Source organism: Arvicanthis niloticus, chromosome 14 (genome assembly GCF_011762505.2).
Source record: "Arvicanthis niloticus isolate mArvNil1 chromosome 14, mArvNil1.pat.X, whole genome shotgun sequence".
Lineage (NCBI taxonomy): Eukaryota > Metazoa > Chordata > Mammalia > Rodentia > Muridae > Arvicanthis > Arvicanthis niloticus.
The window spans coordinates 20952473-20973495 of record NC_047671.1 but is presented as its reverse complement, the minus strand read 5'-3'; the positions used below and the strand labels follow the sequence as shown (position 1 = coordinate 20973495).

Sequence of the window (21023 nt, the reverse complement as noted above, 5' to 3'; positions counted from 1 at the left end):
TAGAATAGTCAGTGCTCTTAACTGCTGAACCATCTCTCCAGCCCTATAGAAGTGTCTTATATTCCTAATAGCCTCACTGTGTTTGCTTCTCATGTGATAGATTAATACTTCCTTAGACACACCAACCAGTTTTATCTATTCCATAGTCCTGTGTTAAATCGGAGTGATCAATTCTCCCCTGAGTAGCCTTGGAACACTCATGACTACTGCATTTTTCCTTTAAGAAAATTGGAGATTTTTTTTCATAGTATTGTTATCTCTTCCCACTTCTAGTTAACTAGACCTGTATTCAGCATTGATTTGTGATTTTCCAGCTGTTTTGCAATAATTAGGTTTAAATATTGTCTTGGGTGTTACCAGCTGCATTTGTTGTTAATGTTTTGGGGTGTCATAGTTACCAGAAAATAGATTTGGCAGCATAAGTCAGCACAAATATTAGTAAGTAAAATTCCTTTGGCCTGCTTTATATATGACCCTGGGAAAAACTCTTAGCTTCTCTCACAGTCCCTTGGCCTCTGAGTGACAGCCATGTCCTGCTTCTTGCTCCATTGCTTCTGACACCATTCTTCCTGCTTCCCTGGATGTGAGGGGCTGCTACTGCACATTCTAGTGCTACAGAGAACAGCCATCCCTAGCTGCCATTCCTCTTCTCCATGATGGGCTCAGTGCACCCAAACCAGGAGCCCAAAGGAAACCTTTCTTCTTTTTAGATGCCTCGGTCAGGTATTTACTTACAGATCACAGTGCTCAAAAAAAGTAGCTGACACAAAATTAGTACCGGAGAAGTGAGATCCTTGATGTGATAAACCCAACCATCTGGGTCATGGGCTTTCAGACCTGAACTGCTGAGGAATACAGATTGTCTAACTTCAAGTTAAAGAAGCCCTGGTGTAATGGACCATTCTGTTGAGCGTGTGGATCAAGAGGATGCTGATAGTTGGACAGCAAGGACCATGTGTCACCAGATTTCAGATGGTGATGAAAACTCTCCGGGCATTGGGTACAAGATCATCTGTGCTACTTGTGGTCGATACTCTGTCTGTTATGGGTGTTCCCTGAAGGTCTAGGGATTGAAAGGATGATGGACTACTTTATTTGGCAGAGGAAATTCCATACAGCATCCAGGTCGGCTGGGCTGCCTTTAGTTAGGTTTACAATGGGAATTCCAAGCCAAATGTGGAATGGAAAAATGTTGAGACTGTGGGGTTTGGGGAGGAAAGAGTGTGAATGAGTCGGAAGCTGTGGGAAAAGCCAGTGGGGACAAAGTGGTGAAGATTGTTAAAGAGCTTAGCATGGTTAAAGAGGTTAGCACAGTATATGAAAGTCAGCACAGTTAATAGAGGTTAGCATGGTTAACAGAACTGTGTTTAATGGGGTCTAAACTGAAAAATGAGGACATGAAGTTGGATGTATGGGAGGGTAAAGGGTGCATTAGATCCAGGAGTTAGGGTGACTATAATCAAAATATATTATGTGCATGTATGCAATTCTCAAAAGAGTAATTAAGATATTATATGAAAAAGAAAGAGAGAGAGAGAAATGAAGAGCTTTGTATTGAGACTAAAGAAATGATGCCTCACCCACACAAGGATCCAGGGTATAAAAGTGAAAGCCACTGAAAAACTTTAGAGAGAGAGAGAGAGAGAGAGAAGAGGAGAGGAGAGGAGAGGAGAGGAGAAGAGAAGACCTGCGAAGATGGAGCACCCTGGGAATCCTGGATTAAGACCACTTAGGGAAATATTTACCCCAATTCCATCCTACAGGTACTCAGAGACTCCTGCAGCCATGGCCCAAGGAGGCCTTTCTACATCTTAGGCTACCAGTGGAACCAGACATTGTTCCTGTGGTGTTTTTATCCTTTGTTTTGGTTTTGTATACCTACAGAAAGCAAGAGTGAGTGGGATCATGGAGCCTTGTGCCAAGGTTTCAGGAAAAAAAAAAAATGCTGCTGAGGCCAGGGAATATGTAGCAAGACTAGATTTCTTTCCTGGAACGCCTGGGTGTGTTTGTCTGGAGCTTTGAAAGTGAACTTAAGCTGTGATGGGGACTCCAGGAAGTTCACTGTTCCTTCACATCTGCTGAGCAAAGTTGCAGGCTTCAGCTGGAGATCGCCCAAGATGTAGCTCATGAGGATTGCAAGTAACAGGGCCATACTCTAGAGCTTGCTAAGTCTCTTGGATTTCACATGATGCCACCATACGAATCCAGGATGCTGGACATGGGGGAGCAAGGCTTAGTTAACGGTTGTCTTATTGGATTTGGTTTTTCATTGGCCAGCCTTTTCTTGCTGTGTGGTTGTGTATGGGGAGTGTATAGCTTGCTTGTTTGGTTTTCTATTTAATGGGTTGGTAGCTTAAGAGTTTACTTACATCTATGTAGACTCTGGACTTCTAAACAGTATTAATGTTCTTAAGACTATGAGACCCCTGAAGTTAGAGGGACTGCCTTTTACATCATGAGATGGCCATGACCCTACTGACGTCACTTGCAGAAAATTGTGTTTGAATATGAATCATTCCCCGTAGGCTTGTGTATTTGAAGTTTGGTTCCTAGTCAGTAGTACTGTCTTGCTAGGTTGTGGAGCCTGGTAGAGCCGAGGCATTGGAAGCAGGCCTTTGTGGTAAGTGGCCTGGTTTTGCTCCCAATTGTTTTCTTTACTTTCTTATTTATCAAGATGAGGAATGTGTGTGTGTAGCTACCCAATTGTGCTGTTAGAAGCAGAGAGGCCACTTTCATTGTGCCCTTCCTGCCAGGATGGATCATATGCTTTGATGCTATGAGCCAGCAAAAATTCCTCACTTTCCGCAAGTTGCTGAAATCAAGTATTTGATCAAAGGGATGAGAAACATAAACAAGGCAGAAAGGGTCATGGGGCATGGACACAGATAAGGGAACTGGGGGGGGGGGGTAGGAGTCCAGCAGTCCAGTGAGTTGTCCCTCACCCACTGTTCTAAAGTTTCCATTGCTGTGGAGAGACACCATGACCAAGGCAACTCTTATAGAGTTCAACATTTAATTGGGGCTGGCTTACAGGTCCAGAGGTTCAGTCCATTATTATCAAGGCAAGAACATGGCAGCGTCCAGGCAGGCATGGTGCTAGAAGAGCTGAGAGTTTTACATCTTGTTCTGAAGGCAAACAGGAGAAGACTGGCTTCTTTGCAGCTAGGAGAAGGGTCTCAAAGCCCACACCCATAGTGACACACCTCCTCCAACAAGGCCACACCTCTAATAGTGTCACTCCCTGGGCCAAGCATATTCAAACCACCACACTCACCTTCTATTCAAGAATTTTTTTTTCTAAGTGGGAAGTTGGGAAGATTGGAAATGGTTATTTCATTGTAGTTTGCTGCATGTGCCAACTCTGTTTTAACTTCTAGTAAATTTCCTTCCATAATACATGTCCTATCTATTTTCAGAGAATCTGGGATAGTCATTGAGATGTTGGGGTTGAATTTTTTTTCCTGTTAAATGGGTATGTGACCTTAGAAGAGGTAATTAATTTTCTGTGAAGCTTACCCTTTTCTTCTGTACAATAAATTGCTATGAAAATTCAACAAATGCAAAAAAACCACCTAGTGCAGTGTCTTCCATATAACAGATAACTCAATAAATAGTAATTCATTTTCCCTCACTCCTTTTTATAGAATTGAGTATTAAGTAACTATTCCTCTACAGTCAAACAGATACCTAAGTGACTTGGCCTGGCTGACAGACAAGATTCTGGATTCTATAGTAGAATCCAGAAAATAACAAAGGTTTATATCATATTGCCCAAAGCGTCCCTAGCTGATTACTATTGGTTGCCTTAAGATTCTGTTCAAATTCCAAGTGTGCTTCTTCATATAATTTACTTGAGGAAATGGGGATTCTATCTCAGCTCACCCAAATATCACAGATTTGAACATTGCTATAGACTGATACCTAACTGAAGCATGAACCCCATGATGATGCCAGGGCTGCACTGGACCGCTCCCCCTGCTAACATCTCCACTGAGGCCCATGTCAGCATCTTACCTAGAGGAGCAGAATTTGAAGGCCCTTCCAAGGAGTGAATAGAACATTGTTTTATTCTGTGAATTGCTTCTTCAAGGTTTTTTTTTTTTTTTTTTTAGCTTATTTGTCATGAGTTGTTTGTGTCAAGGACAGTGAAGAATCTGAAATTTTACCCTCCTTGCAAACTTAAGAATCTAGCTTGCCACGTTTTTATGATGTTGGAAGAACATATGAGGCTCTTGGATTGGATTCCAGTTCTTCTTGCCTCAGAGACCCACGGGGGGGTGAAGATGGGTCTAGATGAATGCTTGTGGGTTGAATTCTAGGAGAGAACCCTGTGTTTATGGAGAAGAAATCTATAAAACCTTAGCTAGAAAGTATATCTGTCCTTGTTCTTGAAGGTATGCTGTCTTAATTATGATAAAGTAAACAAATTACACATTTGCTCCTGAGGGAAACCATAATAATCCTGAGCGAAGGGACAGGAAGTGTAGCATCTCTTCTTGAAGATGTGCAGAGCCAGGCCTTTTTATTCATACCTATAATTCAAGCAGTCAGGAAACTAAATGAAAAGGATTGTTAGAGCAATGGTAGGTTGGATACATAGTGAATCTCAGGTCAGTCTAGGTTACAGATTCCAAGAAAGAAAGGGGTAGGGAGGCAGGGAGAGGCAAGGTGGCTTAACAACTAAAGGCACTTGCTGCCAAAGCCTGGGGACCCAAGTTCAATTCTTGGTGGTGGAAGGAGAGAACAACCAGCTCCTACAATTTGCCCTCCAACCTCTAGAAATGGGCTGTGGTGTGTGTGTGTGTGTGTGTGTGTGTGTGCGCATATGTGTGTGTGCGTATGTCTGTGTCTGTACACATATGCATATGTGCATGCTCACCCATACATGTGTGCGCACACACACTAAATAAACGATTAAAAATTAAAATACAAAAGATGTACAAAAATAAGACACCCATGGAATGTTGTGTTGCAGTGCCGGCTGGGTATCTGGGAAATATTTACCACAAATTCACCATTTGGTTTCCCGTGACAGACTGACACCAATTCTATTTGACTTGTCTTACAAACCCATAACAATGGTGGGCATTGAGAGAACCACAGCAGAATAAGGACAGCCTATAGTACTGATCTCTGCTGCACTTCCCCTCCAGACTCAGAGTTCAGAACCTGATCTGGCTGAAGACATCCCAGAAGCAATCAAGATATGTCTTAGAAAGTCAGACAGTGGGCTTGCAAAACAGCTCAGTGGGGTAAAGTACTTGCCACCAAGTCAGATGGTCTGAGGTCAATGACCCATGTGACAGAGGGAGAGAAATAACTGCTGCCCGCTGCTCTGTCTTCTTCCTTTACTTTTATCTGCACATATTTGAAGCTGAGTTTATTCTCATGCTATATGTTTCTGTTCCTTCGGTTTCTTCTGGGATATCGTTTTCTTCTGTGCAGCCTTGTCTTCTGGCTTTGGAACAGTCTGTGTCTGTCACTGGGAATCATTTCAGTGTGGCAGCTCGTACATGGGTTAATCCGCCATGAGCTCTGTGAGTGAGTTCATCCGTATATTTTAGGTGCATTGTTTGTGTGATATGTTCAACAAGAGAGAGTCTACAGTTAAACCCTTAAGTTCAACATTACTCTTTGCGTGTGAAGCAAAAATTTCTTTACCACTGACTCTGTGTCCAGCCCCACTGTTTGGCCTGGGCACACCCACAGACTCCACCATTCTGTTGGAATGGCACACATGGCTTCTTTAAGGTGACATCTTCAATCACTTGGTGACTTTTTGGATATGCCTACCCTTGATGGCCTGGACAGTTTCTACGGGTGTTCTTACAGCGAATACGAAGATTTGAACCTCTTGATTTGCATCATTCTGCGGGGTTTTCTGAGTCAAGAGAGTAGCAAACTATCTAAACAGGTCTCCTCAGGCCACTCACAGGAAGCACAAGCCTTTACTCCTCGTGCACCTGCAAGGAAGAATTCCAGGGTAAACCTAACTTCTGCAACACCTTTGGCTTGTGAGTTGAGGCTGGGACCTGAGTGTTTTCCAGAGACATGGCGGTGTTATTGAACACCAAGTTTCAGAAATTAACTTTGCTAGTTAAATGACCAGGGGCATCTGCCTGGTAGTGCATATAAAATAATCAACCAGGTTTCCCTCCAGGGAAGGCTTGTGAAGAACCAAAGGTAGCTTCACTATGGAGAGCATTACCCAGTTGCTTGAGGATTACATGACCTATTAATGCCATTGCCTCAAACATTTCAGTGTCTCCTAAACCACCCATAGGTGTGAATCCGTGTTTGGGGGAGGGTCTCTAGTGAATGCCTGAATTCCAGCAAGAGTGTAGTCCTGGAGGGAGTTGGAGCCCTGGGTAGTTTGTATTTCTCTCAGGCTGCTTTAAAGATCTTTACCTGGCAAAGTTCTCTCTGTATGTACAGATATACATATTTCTCCCTCTTTTTCCCTTCCTCTCTTGACTTCTATTTGGTATTTTGTGAAATTTCTCTCTATCCATTGGCTTTTACCAGTTCTAAGGAAATCCCAGTCATTACCTCCTTAAATATTATCTCTGCTGCACCTCCTTTATTCTAGTTGCATGATCAGTTATTCCATATATGAAATTTCTAATCCTTTCTTTACCTTTAGTGAATATATAGGATTTTACTGTCTGCATCAGATATCTTTTGTATCTGGAGTTTTCTCAAGTCTTGTTTAACTTTCTATGGTCCCACTGGATCTTGCCCATGATATCTGCTAAAATTTTTGTAGTGCAAACTTAACTTTCCATAGAACTGCACGGTAGGAACAGAGCCTCCAGTGACGATGCACTCCCAGTGGATACATGCACTTATCAGAGAGACTGAAGCACCCTCGTCTTTGATCATTCTCTACCTTGGCTATGATGGCATGACTCACTGAAAGTATGATTTTAGGATAGAAATCTGCCTAGGGACAGCCTTATGGTTATAAATCCCATTTTTTTTTAATGGAGATAATTTTCCTATCACCTCAAGAATAATGCTTTTCACTGCAGGCCACTGGGGTAGTAGGAATTAGGCCATGCTTACTTCTACTTTCTAGTTGCATTGAAAGCAGCTTTTTTTTTTTCCTTTGCAGACCTTAGCTTTATCTTGTAGCAGCGTCCCTTGTATCCCCACAACAGAAATGCCTTGGGCTTTGCTCCTGCCTTACAAACTGCAAGAACACATCGCCGCTGAAGGTCAAGTTCACTGCTTCAGCAAATACTTCAGAAGTGAAAACTCTGAGTGCCCACTTAAACTCTGAGTTTCTGCTTTCCTGTAGCTTTCGGTCGGTTGGTGTTTCTTGCTCCTTTAGTTTAAAGATTGTTTCTTTTACCTAGCACTTGAGGTGTTTCCAGGAGAGAGATCATCCAGAGACATCCTTCAGTGTATTGTCAGAAACGGAACACACCCTCTTCCTGCTCTCAGAAGCAAGGGAAGTTAGCATGCCTCATTCTTCTTGGTGTTCTTGGGGGAGACAGGGCCAAGCTCTTTGTTTGTTTGCATTAGATTTTCCTACTCCTGATTAATTTCCACAGATGGTTTTATCTCTTCCAGGAAAACAATTTCTTCTAAAAGTTAGCAGAAAGAAACAGTTCCCACCCCCACCCCCCCCATCTTACCCTGAAGCACATTCAAAACTACTAGTTTTTTCAGTTTTGTTAGTTCCAGATTATTTGGGGATATTTTATAGCTCAGAACTTATTGTTTAAAATAGGTGCCACTACCTATGAAAGGTTGACCATTAAAGCAAAACTGGAATTTACTAGGTAAAATCTGCACTAGCTACATTGCTTTTAAATAATTAATACACGTGGGAGTCAGGATGGAAGTGGATGCCTGTGTGTTTGCAAGAAATAAATAGCTCACAACACATGCATCTTCTCTATTGGCTCCAGAATTTGCCATCTCTCTTCTCAGTAGAGACACGGGTGATGAGGTACATTACTGGTAATCCTCAGAAGGGCAGAAATCTATTTTATATCCTTCTTTAATTGGGAACAACTTGCTAAGTATGCTAAAAGCTTTCTTGCTATATCCATCTGGAAGGGACCTAGTTGGTTTACTGTCACCAAGAGAGATGTGACCCTCAAGTTGCCATGGTGCATAAAAGAATAGCCACACCCTTAATAGCACTAGTCTGATGATTCTTTTTCCCTAGACTGTGTGCCATGTTCTGCAGTGTTCTTTCTCCTGAGATGTTAAGAGATGTTGTGAGACAAAGAAAGTCCCTTACCCTGACAGATAGGGAGTTGTGGCCGTGGCTTTAGCTGCATCCTTCCACACAGAAAGCCAGTTATACTATAGGATTGATATTCCATTAACTTCAGATATTCTTCCTTCAGCCAAAGGAAAGACAAAAAAAAAAAAAAAAAACCCACATCTGTATATGACTTTAGGTGAGTTCAGATGCCAGAGAAGGTCTTTGTTGAGGACTATGATGGGGTCTTATTGATGGAAGATGGTTGCGTCTCATCAGATGCTGGAGAAGGCCTTCATCAGGGAATATGGTGCAGTCTCACTGATGGAAGGTGCTTGTGGATCCCCGGATGCTGCTGCTTGTTGCTGTTTTTGCTCAGCTTCTTGAAGACTCACTATTCACGGTGGCTTGTCAAATTAGTGCCATAGGAAGTTAGAATACCTACTTGACTTTGGTCAATGGCACAGTCTCTGTGTGTGCACAGCAATGGGGTCTTTTTAGTAAAGGGACTTATCAATAATAATGATATTCAGATCAATTTTTTTTTCTGGTACATGAGTCCGTGACATCAAGTTGCAGCAAGACTAAGCACATCCTTTCCCACTGAGGCCCAACAAAGCAGTCCAGTCAGGAGAAGGGGATCCAGTGACAGTCCACAAAATCAGAAACAACCCCACCTCCAGTTGTTAGAGGACCCACAGGAAGACTAAGATGCATATCTGCTACAAATGTGTAGGGGACCAGTTCCTGCATGCTCTTTGGTTTAGTCTGTGAGTCCCTATAGGCCCAGGTCAATTGACTCTGTAGTTCTTGTGGTGCCCTTTGCCCCCTGGTTCCCTTAATCCTATCTCCCACTTTTCCACAAGACTCTTCCATGCTCTGCCTGATGTTTGGCTGTGGGTCTCCGCATCTGTTTCCATCAGCTGCTGGATGAAGCCTCTCAGGAGACATGCTAGGCTCCTGTCTGCAAGCATAGCAGAGTATGGTTAATAGTATCAGAGGTTGTCTCTCTCCCATAGAATGGTCCTTTTTTTGTGTGTTTTCATGAAGTTCTAGGCATACTTGGAAGATGGTTTCACTTTCTTGTGTGCCTACCTTGGCCAGTCCTCTCTCCTTACAGTGACAGGGATCGTGGGACACTGTAGGCCCTTCCATTATCGATTGCTCCTTTGTCATTTAATGGGACGTTGTCCAGGAAGGTCTCACTTAATCCGATGCATCCTTAAGACACTGTTAGTCTAGTCGTGCTGACCTTGAAGAAATGAACTCACATATTGTGAGGAGTGGCACACGAGCAAGGTAGCAAGGCATCAGTGCTTCACCAAGAGAGCGATGGATATTGAAGAGTCTCTCAAGCCCAGAGGAAAACATACCAGTCAAAAGCTTGATTGCCTCCACATGAGACTCTGCACTGAACCAAGTCAATCTAGGTTGCATTTCTAACTTAGGTACCTGGAGCAAATCAGGGGTGGCATTTGAGCTGCTGAGTTTGTGGTGCTTTATTGTGACATGCCAAGAGAAGCCACTCCTTGGGTCACTCCCTGGGAATAGATTCCCTCCCACATGTTCCCCAATCTACAAGGTACATTTTCTTTCACTGGCCACTTCTCCTCTTGTTGGAGGGACTTTCTCCTCCACAGACCCCTTGGCCTTGCAGTGTGCCTGCTTTTCCATTTCCTCAGACTCCACTGGGTCTTCCTTGGTCACCGACATTCTCTGCTTTGGCCTGATTCTCTTCTCATCCAGTGCAGCAGTTCCACTGAAGCTTCTGTACACTGTTCTCTGGAGAGGGGCACTAGGGAGCCTGACCCTGTAGACACGGAAGGGGCTTCTTCTCACAGGTGTTAATGTGGCATGCCTGTGACTCTCTTCTTTTTTCTCTAGGACTAGGAGTGAGCCTCAGAGTGTCAGGGAACCTTTATGGCATTACTGTGGCTGCTGTATTTAGTATGGAGAATTGTAGGGTCTCCTGACTGCTACTGGCTGCTTGTTTTATGTTATGTTTTTCTTAGAAGATACACACCTCAGGGAGGACTACCTTTTGCTTCTTGTTTATTGCACTTGGATGCTTCCTTTGGAACTTAGAATTTTACATCCTATTTTTTTCCCTCTCTAAATAAAAGTGCTGTGTTGTTCCTCAACATCTTTTTAAACAGTGTAGTTAAGCCAGGTGTAATGTATATGCTTGTAATCTTAGCACTGGAGAGACTACTGGGGCAGGAGGATTATCACCAATCTGCGGTCAGTCCAGACTGCATAGTGAGTGCTAGGCTGGCTGACTCTAGATAGAAAGACCCTCACATCCTCCTCAGGAAGAGGTTTTAAGTAGAGCCAGATTTAAAAAAAAAAAAAAATGAAAGCATAGTAGTTAGTCTGTTAGCTGCTCAAGGAGTCTGAGAAAGGCCTTAATTTTCCCGGTGGTGTATGACTTGAAAGGTAAGCCCGAAGTCATCAGCTAATGCCTCAGTTTTACTGTGTAACAAACCTCACTGAAGCTCAGTGGTTTTGAAACAATAGCTACTGAATCTTGCTGACAAAACCCTACCCCACCTGTCTCCAATCTGCTCATGCCATTGAGAGCAATGACAATTGGGCCATGTGGTCTCTGCTGTAGCCCCCCCAACAAAGAAGCTGTGGCCTAAAGCAGGGCAACGTTCTTCTCCAGATCTGAGCTAAGCCCACATTTTAGTCTCTGCTTCCTCAATTTTATGTGACTTTATCTTAAAAAGAATTAAAATGCCAATTAAGTTGGTTTCTGTCATGTCTATTTTGCCCCAGTTCTAAATTAAGAATGCCCTAGTTAAAGCTGCTTATTCTCACAGTGCCTGAGTGTGAGAGCTTATATACAATCCTAAGGATTGGTCAGGAGTATGTGTTTTTGCATGGGTTGTGAGTGCACACATGCATGCATGCATGCACATAGACACAGACACACACACAGACACACAGATACACATCCAAACACAAACCCAGACACATGTACACTCTGGTCTGGAATCATCAAACTATGTTCTTGTGGAGAATAGCATTTTGGCAGGCTTGAGAATTAGCAGGCCTGCCTTTTGAGACCTGGCTATACCTCTTACTATTATTTTGATTTTCAGCAAGTTATTTGATGTCAGAGAGCTTTAGTGTCCCCAGAGTAAAATGGAGAAACAAATACCAACCATTTGCTGCAAGAATGGAGGATATAGCACTGCCCTTGACACACAGATAGTATTTGGGGAACATGCCTGGGCTCTGCAGTTATCTTTTTATAACTTTCATTAAACATATTCAAGTTAGTCTCTGATGTTCAGACCCTAAAGAACAACCTCTTTAATCCCAATACTGTTCTTCACACCAGATAAGAATAAGATCACTATCATGGTTTTTTTCCCCCAAAGATGTTTTTTTTCCCCCCAAAGCAGGGTTTTTCTGTGTAACAGCCCTGGGTGTCCTGGAACTTGCTTTGTACACCAGGCTGGCCTTGAATACACAAAGATCTTCCTGCTTCTGCCATCCTGGGTGCTGGGATTAAAAGCATGTGCCAACACTGCCTGGCCACTACCACAATTTTTTAGCAAAATTTGAAGCAAGCTTTATTAAATCTTAGCCAGGATGATGGACACTGGCCAGGCCCATACTCAGGGCTCCCAGAGATGATTCCTACAAGGCTATATCCAACCTCGGTCTGACTGTGGGTAAGCATACACCCTAATGTACTTCCTGCCTATGTGTGATCATATACATCCTGTGCAGTTGGGGCAGCCCACCTTGTTTGCAGAAGCGAAAACACGTGGCTTATTTCTTACAGCGTTTCTTATAGGATGTTATCTGTCTTCGGACAAGTGGGGCTTACAGGTTAGAGGCATTTTTGTTTTATAGATCTCTTAAGCACAGTAATTAATGTTAGACCTCACAGTACCTCAGTAACCAGGAAACCTGATTGAGATGTACAAAAGTCCCTGAAAGCATCAGTGTGTCAGCTGACCATGGTACCATTTCAAGCATCCATTCAGTCTAGATGGGTCTTGATGTCTGTGTGCAAAAAGCGCTTCTTCAATTTGGCTGAAATAAAAAGCAGTAGAAACTCTGAGAACAAAGTAAAGACCAGAATTACAGTTAGCTGGGGCTATGTTTCAGGGAACATGATGCCCTGGCTGTCAAAGACTAAATGTGTCTTTCCCAAACTGTTAGGTGCTGCTGTGTCTACCCTAATGGAGGATAACAAGGAAAGGAAGCCAGTCTTTCCCCTCCCTGCACTAAGAAATGTTTAGGGTGATGGCATTAGGCTTACATGTCTATAATGCTACCTGGAAGTAGCAGACATCTTTGAGCTGGATGCAGAGGACCAGGAAATGCTGTGTCAGGAGGAAGTGACACAGAGACTGGAAGTTTCTCTTAATGAGACCGTTTTAGTCCACTTATAGTTGGAATAAAATATTCTCAGATATACTTTCTGGGGCTGTTCCCGATGTCACAGAAAATGTTTATTCTGCATGCTCACAGCCGTGACAGGTATTGGTGTTTCCTCTAGGTTCCCTAAGTTTTATCCCTCCATCAGTGCCTTGCTACCTTGTTTAACCTGGAGTCCATCTGGGGCCATTCTTTGCCCCTGTGCCTCATGCTGCTGTTACCATGGCTGGAGGCTACCCAGGGCACGACAGCATTGATAAGAAAACCACTTACTGGTATTAACTGCAACATACCCAGCACTGTCCAAAGTGCATTTTGCTTCGCTGTAGAGGCGCCTTCTCTACCCCAGAGTGCTTCTTCAGGATTAAAAGGTGCTGGAAATAGCATGGACTTGATCACATTGGTTGGGGGGTAGTTTATATTATTTTGAAGATGGGAGGGGCTCATTTCCGGTGGTATATGAGTGGTGCTGTTAAAAGCAAACATTTTCATAGGAAGTGTGTAAGATGCATTCTCTGCACTTCTATTTCTTCCCCACTTCCTAGAGCAGCGGGACTGTCTGTAGGAGCCTCCCAGGGTCCCTGTGTCCACAAGCCTGTGGTAGTCTCTGGGCTGCATGTGGCTGGAAAGGTAACCTTTTACATGCAAGTGTGCTTCTAAGCCAAGGCTTCAGTTCATCTGGCCTTCCAAACAAGCCTGTCCTTGGGATAGGGGTCAGCTCACGGAACTGGCTGTTTGCTGAGGGAGCCTGCTGTCCATGGAACTTACCAATAACGCTTTATTATTTGGCAAGAACAAGAAAACTTTTCCTGAGATATACACAATGGTACATGGTCAACATCACAGTAGCATCAGTATTAAAAAGAAAACAAAAGCAAAAAACAAACCCCCAAAAAACAAACAAAAAAGACCCCCAGGATTCTGAGTTTCTTAAATACATGCAAATGTCTAAACCTACTCTGTCTTTCGTCTGTCTCTGTCTGTCTCCTTCCTTCCTCTCTCTCTCTCTCTCTCTCTCTCTCTCTCTCTCTCTCTCTCTCTCTCTCTCATCTATATCTACCTGTCATCTATTTCTAGCTGTCTATCTGTCATCTAAAATAAACTACGTTTTATTCTCTTAAAAATTTTAAATCAATATAAGTCATATCTCTCAATATTGGCAGAAAATTTTGAATGTCCAGGTGCAATGAAAGCCTCTGGTGTAACTAAGTGTGTGCTTTGTCCACACTTGTCAGCTGGCACACACTGATCCTGTTGTCTGTGCACATTGCAGTCTTGTTATTATTTATAGAAACAAACTGTAGCTCCTCCCGCCAATATGGAATCGCTTTCATTCTGAAGCGCTGTCACATTCGGAGACTCTCTTCTTGCATGCATATCATGTGCCCTTCTCTTTAGTGGGAAGATTTCTATTTTGAAATACCTTAAATAATTAAGAGCAATTGTTTTTATTTATTTAAAGACTATGCATGTAAACATGTTTGTCATAGCAAGCACATTTATTCATTTGTTTAGAGTGTCCATGTGCTGTGTATACATGCATGTCATCGTGCATGCTTTTATTATTTGGAGAGTGTGTATACTTGTATGCCACAGCCTACATGTCGTGTCATGATTAGAGGACAACTTGTCAATTCTTTCCTTCTACCATGTGGTTTCTGGGGATTGAACTCAGGTTGTTGGCAGGCTTGGAGGCAAGCGCATTTCCCCACTGAGAGATTTTCCAGCCTCATCTCACATAATTTAAGGGTCTCATTCTCAAAGGTGGGTCCTTTGGATTCAAGTTTGTAAGAAGCAAGCAGACCCCAAATTACAAAAGGATTGGATCTGCCTGGCACGTGTGGTTCTGGTGGTGTGCCTTCAGGCTCCTTAAAAGATGATCTGTGGAGTTACCAAGGGAAGGGAAACTCATAAAAATCAGTGAGCTGGGCATGGAAATGGTATGTAACTACAGAGCTGTAGCAGTGAGAGGAAACACTGTATCTGAATGTGAAAGACAGTTACCTTCGGCTTTAACTCTTACAGGACCCTGTAGCCATTTAATGAACAATCTTTGAGTCAATCCCGAAATGTTTTTCGGAGTGTACTGAGACTCTAGATATGGAGGGACATTATTCTAGCAGTGTTATGATGCTGACTAAAATGGATGGAATTTCCAGCCCCACCTGTAGTGAGAAAAAGATAGTTATGAAGTGTGTTCATCAGTTACCATGGTTGAGTGGTCTGGGTTTACCTCCAAACGTTCTGATGAAGCTATTACTCTAGGACTGCGTAGTTTGGGAAGAGAGCAATTGTGGCATATTTTGATCCTTGTCTTTAATGTTTCTCAAAGTGTGGGGATGGGAGCAGGTGGCTGACATTGGAATGAGCACATCTATAAGGGCTTATACCAGGCAACTAGATGGCCTTTGTATTTAGTCTAATTGCCCTCTAATATTTTGATATTTATCATCTTGGCAGAATAGTGGCATGTTCATCTCTATGGCGATGTTTGGTAGTGCAGTTCTTTTAATGTGTTTGGGTTCCCAGGGAAGAAACTTTACTCTTAAGTTTCTGGTGTGCAATGGTGGCATAACTTTTGATTTTGGCTCAGATTTTCCTCTCCCCATTACAAAGAAAAAAAAATGTCATATGCTCCTGCCAAGAACTCCTCAGAGTGGAGGCTTGCTGTGTGCACTTGCTGGAGTACTAACAGCTTGTTGGGAAATCATTTTCTGTCTTCCCCAAAACACTTCATTGAGAGGCCTCTGAGGAGATTTGAGGTCCAAGAACTAATTGAATGAATGCAGTGGCCCACATCGTGGGTTAGCTGTACACGTGTTTAAAGATAGATTGTCTGAAAGAATTTGTTCAAGTAATTTTCTTGTCATTAAATAAGTTTGATTTAATTTTTAAAATGTGCACAAAAATTGATCTTTTTGAGAGAGGATCTAGAATGTGGAGAGGTGAATATTTCTGTTTTGCTAGTAGAAAAGCCAGATGCAAGATCATTTTGGTTTTGTTTCCTTTACTACAGAAGGCCCCTAAGGAGTATGTTACAGATAAACAAACATTATTTTTCTGCCCCTATTTTCAAGATAATCTGCAGTATTTTTCAACCCTGTGTTATTCAGAATTTACTACTGTTACATAATGTTGGTGTTTTCTTCTTTGCCCAAATGAAATTACAAATGAAGCAGGCAACATGACAATTACATCTCAGTGGAAGGAAAAATGTTATGTCAGCAGTTTGAGGGTTAATGTAAAGATCAACATTTGCATATTGCTTCATTACATCCTAGAGTTTACAATAGGTAAAGCATCCAGAACTTGATAATGATCCTTATATCAAAAAAAGAAATCTCTAGTACATGAAAAATAATCTTAACTAGAACAACAAATGAACACCCTGACACGGGGCCAGGTGGCTGTCTCCCGGGCTAGTGTGGGCAACAGGAACCTTGAAAAATTACTGTCACCACCACTGCCAGACAGTTCTAGAAGCCCTGACCTCATGAGGGTTGAGAAGGCTGGTTGGTAGGCAGCACTGGCATGCCAATGCTCTGTTTGGCTCAAGAACACAGAAGGCAGACATATAGTTTACACGGTGGACTGCGGCGGAGGTTGGATAAAATGCTATGTTATGTTTGTTTTTGTAGCAAATCTCTCAGGTTTATCTGGGCCTGACTTTTGTTAAAATTACAAGTTTTCAAAACTTAGGATGAGACAGGAGCCAAGGAACTTAGATCTCAGTAACACTTTGTTTAGTTTCCAAGATAAAAGTAGATTTGTGTTTGAAGTCAAATGGACATTCACCAAGCTTGCGATCTGGTATCTGTGGGGTGCTGGTATTTGCAGATGTCTGCAGGTTTTAGGACAGGGCCAAGGGAAACAGGCAGCAGAACAAATATTTTCTGGGAAAAAAAAATACACACTCAAATGCAGCATAGAGAACCCCCTCTTCAGATTTATCCCTAAGTAACAAATCCTGGTTGAGAACTGGAGATGTGTGTGCTTTGAAATTGTTAAATATATTTATAGCTATTTTGAAGCGTTCTCTGGGACCTAAGCACTGCCTCTCTGTTAGTCTGCACAGTTAAGAAGGAAGACTCTTGTCTCCAGAGCACTTTCTTCTCACTTCTAGTGTGGTCACTGGCAAGCTGGCTGGTCACACCTGGGGACTAGGCAAGCTCATGGCTGGTACCTTGCTGTGACTGTGTTCCATTATCCATGAATTGAAGTGAGTACTGAAGGGTTTAGATTTACAGACTCTACATAGTAGAATCTCTAATGTTGCAACATGGTCCCATCAGAAAGCAAGTATCTGAGGCCTACTGCAGACTGTTGAAATGGGTCAGACATCAGCAGGCATCCCCGCCAGATTATTAAGTTGGCGCTACCATTTTGGGAATGTTGGGGAAATATGTATTATTTATATTACCATGTACATGCTATTTCACTTAGGAGTTTAGGTCAACTCACAGACACAGATTCTTAAGAACGCTCACTAGAACAGATCTGGTAACAAGCACACCGAGAAGCAATCAGCTTTTATGTCTTTTACTACCTGCCTGGGTCAAGCACAAGACCTAAAAATGGTTTAAGTTGTCACCTTGATAAAGAAAACACGGATTTAGGTGAATGCCAGCAACAGTAGTTGGACATACATATTATAGAAAATTATATATTATATATATTATATTATATTATAATGTTTGGTGAAAGCCTGGTATGCTAACTAGTTTTAGGTCAACTTGACACAAGCTAGAGTCATTTGAAAGGAGGGAGCTTCAGTTGAGACAATGCTGCCAGAAGATCCAGCTGTAAAACATTTTCTTAGTGATTGATGGGCGAGGGAGGGCCCAGCCCATTGTGGGTGTGGCTACCCTTGGGGTGGGGGTCTTGTAAGAAAGCCAGTAAACAGCACCCCTCTGTGGCCTCTGTATCATGTGGGGGTGTAAGCCAAATAAAACCCTTTCCTGTCTGCCTTGGTTTTGGGCACGGTGTTTCATCCTAGCAACAGAAACACTAAGACGCATAGCTATTGCTGGGACACTATTCTGCCTTGGGCCCGTTTTTCTGCAAGGGTGGTGCAGTGGGCTGGAGACATTTTTCGTGCCCCACGGAGTCCGGGCTGTTGATTTTGTTAACAGGGTAAACAAACTTCTTTGACACCATAAATAGCAGGAGCTGTGTTCAGCCCACCTCCTAAGCAAGGAAGATATTTGAAGCAGGAATCGAGCCTTGAACTTAATGCTATTGCTGACCTGAAAGGAAAACAAAGACGTGTTTTCAGGAGACAGAAAATTGTGAAACCAGCCTGGCAGTCGGCACAGAGGTCGTTGGTCTTTATCTTGAGTGGCACTTAGGAAGGATTGATTGGTGACACTGGCAGTGAAGTTCACAGGCAGTTAGAAAACACCTCCAGCAGAAAACAAAACACTGTTTTCTCTCAAGTGAGCTGGAAGGGAAGGGTAGTGAGAGCTTAAGGGGACAAGCTGACATTTAAGCTAATGTCTGAACAGACCAGTACGCGTCTAAGGGACAGAGAGTAGTGTATGGCTGTGACATTCTCTACAGAAAGGGACTGGTTTGGCAGCTTCAGGGGCTGCCTGAGATCTAGGTTGTAATCATTCAAAGCACTTCAGAATGTGGATGCTCTGTGTATCTCTATGTGCTTCTTGTGTCTTCTGGATTCCTGTTTGAGCAGGCATCACTTTTTATAGTGGAAGGCATCATGAGACAGAACTTTAATCCAAATTTCTTCAACTATAGACTTTCTTAGCTCTGAGGTTTTAATAGCCAGACAATTCAGACTTTTCCAAAGTGTTTCCTTATCTAAGAGACGAGAGTGGCATTAATGTCAATCTCTAAATGGTTCCCATTGATTGCCTCTATGCATAAGTTCTGGCCTCTGCTTGCTAAGTATGAGGGAAAATGGTCACAGGCGTGGAAAGGTCTCTTTGTTTCTAAGTTTTCTCAGTTTCTCTCTATGCAGCAGATTAGATGCCCGAGACCCAGTACTTTGCTTCATATACAAAGAAAAGGGACTTTATGGAGCCCTTGTTCCTTAGCATAAACTTCTACATAAACAAATCACTTCAGCAGAACTATATATATATAATGTATATAAGGCATTTTATATATATAGTGAATATATATAAAATGCATGTTAAGCCTTCCATTGAATCTGAGTTAAGTACTAAATGTGTATATTAGGAACTATTCAATGACCCTATATAGCCTAATGAATGATTCTTGTATGCAATTCTAATTTCTGTTAGAATTTAATGGCTTTAAAAAAAAAAAAAAGATGTGATTCTCACCAGAAGTAACATTGATCCACTCCCCTATGACTTCAGAGTAACCATGTGTGGACCACTAAGTGAGTTGTAGGAGCTAGAGGTGGGTGGGGAGGACAGTGGAGCAGGAAAGACACAGGAGATGTTAAGGGATTAAAACTGTAAATGGATGACATCATGTCTACCGAGTGCCTGCTGTGCTCTGGTCATAGTACCAGTGAGACATGGAGAGGTGCTCGGAATGCAAAGACCTCGTCCCGAGAGGTAGGGAAAGCCACACAAGTAGGGTTGAGCAGGTGAGAACCTGGTAAGAGAGAGAGTTGGTTTCATTTGGGAGGTCATGGTAGCAGTTATTCCAAGACCAGCATTGTGCCTACTGCCAAGGACCCACACAGACCTGGGATGGAACTTAGAAGCATTGGATAGGATGGCATTTTGGGATTATTTAATAGCAGCATTGTCTTGGAGCAGAAATGAAAGTGCGCCATTGTCTTATAGTTGGTGATTTTACAAGCCCCACAGCTGTTAGATGTAATTGAGCAGTACTGGTGAGTATCCTGGCATAAGAAATACTTCTGGCCATTCTCACTAGTGGGTACCATCGATGAGGCAAATACTTAGTGATGAGCAGATTAGTCCCAGTGGATTAATTAGTGTAGGAGACCTATGTCCCAGTGTGTAGGGGGGCCATGTGTCCTAATGTAGGGGGTATGTGGTCCCAGTGTGGGTGATATGTGGTCTCAATGTGGGTGGTATGTGGTCCCAGTGTGGGGGGCATGTGGTCCTAGTATGGGGGCATGTGGTCCCAGTATGGAGGACATGTAGTTCCACTGGAGGGGATATGTGGTCCCTTTCATGTACAGCCATTGACCCAACTTAGCAAAGGGTGCAGGTGCCTTCCCCCAACTCAGTGATGGACTTGCTGAAGGGATTATGGGATGTCACAAAGTTGGTGTTGCTGAGGGGCCATAAAAAAGTGGCATGCAGAGTCAGTCAAGCTGGCGACATGGCGTAGTTGTTGGCTAGGTTTTTCTTGAGGAAATGGAGGCTTTTAAAGAAGTAAAGTTGTGCATCTTGCATCTTTTATCTTGAAATATTGCGATGTTAGACAAGATTCCAGCAGTCATTGGAGTTTATAGTTCTTATGCCCTAAACGCTGTGCTTCTTTTTTGTTGAACCACTGTTACTAAAACTTAAGTCATTCTCTGAGGTGAAAAGGGAGAAAGGTGGCTCTTGATCATGTACTTGTGTAGCAGCCCTTCATATCACATGATTCTTTGTTATACCTTGAAGTTAGAATTGGAACTCTTATGCTATTAATACCTAATAAATAGTGGCACAGTGCAAGAAATACTGACATCTGGGGGGGGGGGGCTATCTCATGAGTCCTAAAGCAAATGCTGGCATTACCCAGCTTCCCAGAGCAAAACTCTACTTCCTCAGCAGATGCTGGTGTGTGCCTTAGGGCTGCTATGTCATCTTGTATGGAGTTGGGGTGGGAGCTGATTGGGATGATAGCCTGGGATTTCAGAGAAGCTATGAAGACGAGAAACATTTGCATTGAGACGCAGAGGGAGGCACAGTGGCAGCATCTAATTTACTGTGCTCCCTGTTGATTTTATTAAACATTCTTAATAAGAAGTTGGAATTTTGTTTAGGCTGAAACCATAATGAAAACATCTCTCTCAAGAACAGCCAAAGAATTCACAGTTGGCGAATTAGCATAGGGTGAAGGAGTGAGCCCTTGCCACAGGCTGGAGCTCTCAGTGTCGGGAAGGTGCTGAGAGGCACCCAGGCGGAGTGCTTAGTATTTCCGAGGAAGGAGTTGCATGTGAGGTACCAAAAAACCCAGCAACATCAACCATAACAAAACCACTTTATTTTACTTACTAAGCATTTAAATTTAATAATTCATAGTTCTGTTTTCAATATCTGAAGAAACCAGGACTGTTGAGCTGTAACAATGAAACATTAAAGGGGGTGGCCACTGACAGATGACAGAGATCACAGAGAAGAAATTCAGACAATCAAGCAAGAGCCAGTAGCATCCCTGCATGGGAGTTATTCATACCAACAACAACTTGGGTTAGCTAGAAGAGTCTTAGTAAGTCTGTGGATTTTACAAG

The 21023-nt window shown here is 42.8% G+C and overlaps 1 protein-coding gene across 5 annotated transcripts in view; it reads left to right on the top strand.

Annotated features, from left to right (window-relative positions):
* Ldlrad4 (low density lipoprotein receptor class A domain containing 4) overlaps nt 1-21023 on the top strand; it is a 320565-nt gene that overhangs the window by 225724 nt on the left and 73818 nt on the right. The gene's annotated exons all lie outside the window — the stretch shown is intronic.